We start from the raw sequence: 2,503 nt of genomic DNA, 5'->3' as shown, positions 1-2,503 counted from the left end.
TCCCAAATTTATCCCTCCCACCCCGTGATAACCATAAGATTGTTCACCACGTTTGTGAGTCTCTTTCTGTTTTTTAGATAAATCCATTAATGTCTTTTTCTATTTTAAGACTCCACATAGAAGTGATATCATATGGCATTTTTCTTTCTCTTTCTGTCATATTTCACTTAGAATTACATTCTCCAGTTCCTTCCATATTGTGGCAAATCTTATTTTATTCATTTTTATGGCTGAGTAGTATTCCATTGTATAAATATGCCACTACTGCTTTGTCCAGTCCTCTTTCTATGGACATTTAGGTTGCTGCCATGTCTTGACTATTGTATATAATGCTGCTATGAACATTGGGTGCCTGTATATTTTCACTTGGGTGTACCCTCCCTATATGGCCTAAAGTGGGATTGCTGGATCATACGAAAATTTTATTTTAGTCTTTTGAGGAATCTCTATGTTGTTATCCATAATGGCCATACCAAGCTACATTTCTGCCAACAGTGTAGGAGGATTCCCTTTTCTTCACACCTCCAGCATTTATCCTTTGTGGACTTTTGAATGATGGCCATTCTGACTGGTGTGAGATGATAACCTCATTTAATTTTGACTTGCATTTCTTTGATAATTAGCAACACTGAGCTTTTTTTCATGTGCCTATTGGCCATTTGTTTGTCTTTATTGAAGAATTGCTTGTGTAGGTCTTCGCCTATATTTGGATTCAGTTGTTTTTATGTTACTAAATTGTATGAGCTATTTATATACTCTGGAAATTAAATGTTTGTCACGTGCATCATTTGAAAATATTTTCTCCATTCTATAGTTTGTCGTTTAGTTTTACTTATGGTTTCTTTTACTGTGCAAAAGCCTAAAAGTTTAATTTGGTCTGCCGCTGTCCAGTTTTCCCAGCACCACGTGCCAAATTGGCTGTCTTTTCTCCACTGTATACTCTTGTCTCCTTTGTTGAAGACCAATTGACTGTAGCTCTGTGGGTTTATTTCTGGGCTCTCTATTCTCTTTCATTGATCTGTGTGTCTGTTTTGGGGGCAAGAGGATACTATTTTGATTTCTATAGCTCTGTGGTATTCTCTGATGTCTAGGAGGTTTATTCTCCATTTTCATTCTTTTCTTTGGTATTGCTTTGTTGATTCTGGGGCTTTTGTGATTCCATATGAATTTTAGAGTTATCTGTTCTGGTTCTGTGGGAAACATCATGAGTAATTTGCTAGGGATCACACTAAATTTGTAGATTGCCTTGGGAAGTATGGCCATTTAAATAATAATTATTATTACTGCAAAAGCATGGGATACTTGTCATTTCTTTAAGTCATCTTTAATTTCCTTAATCAGTGTTTTGTAGTTATCTGCATATAAGTCTTTCACCTCCTTGGTCAAATTTATTCCTAAGTATTTTATTGTTGTGGGTGTGATTTGAGAAGGGATGTTTCTTTAGTGTCATTTTTTTTTTTTGATATTTCTTTGTTAGTGTAAAGAAATGCAACTAATTTCTGTATGTTAATCTTGTATCTGGCTACCTTGCTGAATTTTTATCAGCTTCAGTGGTTTTTTGTTGAGCTTTTATATATAATATCATATCATCTGCATAGAATGAGAATTTTACTTCTTCTCTTCTAATTTGGATCCCATTTTTTTTTTCCCTGCCTGACTGCTGTCTGTAAGACTTGCAATTGTATGTTGAATAGAAGTGGTAAGAGTGGGCATCCTGGTCTTATTCCAGACTTTAGTAGGAAAGTCTTCAACATTTCACCATTGATTATTATGCTGAATGTGGGTTTGACATAAATAGCTTTTATTATGTTGAGATGTGTTCCTTCTATACACACTTTGGTAAGAGTTTTTATCATAAATTGGTGTTGAATTTTATCAGTTACTTTTCCTGTATCTATTAAGATGATTGTGTAATTTTTCTCCTTTCTTTTGTTGATGTGGTTTATCGCATTGAATGGTTTGAATGAGAACCATCCTTGTGACCCTGGGAAAAATCCAAGTTGATCATGGTATATGATCATTTTTATGTGTTGTTGGATTCTGTTTACTAATATTATCTTGAAGATTTTTGCATCTATTTTCATCAAAGTTGTGGGACTGTAAATTTCTTTTTTGGTAATGTCTTTGTCTGGATGTGGCATCTGGGTGATGGTGCTTTCATGGAATGATTTTTGGGAGTATTTCCTCCTCTTCAGCCTTTTGGAAGAGTTGGAGAAGAATCAGTATAGTTCTTCCTTATATGTTTGGTAAACTCCCCATCAGGTCCTGCAATTTTGTTTGCAGGAAGGCATTTATTGCTAGTTCTATTTCACTTTTAGTGGTCAATCTGCTCAAGCGATCTATTCTTGATTCAGTTTGGGTGGAATTTATGTTTCTAAAAACTTATCTGTTTCTTCAACATTGTCCAATTTGTTTTTAAACACTTGTTCACAGAATTCTCTAATGGTTTTTTAAAATTTCTGTGGTGTTGTTTGTAATTTATCCTTTTTCCAGTCTTATGTTG

Source organism: Camelus ferus, chromosome 13 (assembly GCF_009834535.1).
Source record: "Camelus ferus isolate YT-003-E chromosome 13, BCGSAC_Cfer_1.0, whole genome shotgun sequence".
In the NCBI taxonomy this organism is placed as follows: domain Eukaryota; kingdom Metazoa; phylum Chordata; class Mammalia; order Artiodactyla; family Camelidae; genus Camelus; species Camelus ferus.
The sequence above is the reverse complement of the archived record's forward strand: the minus strand, read 5'-3'. Positions refer to the sequence as shown.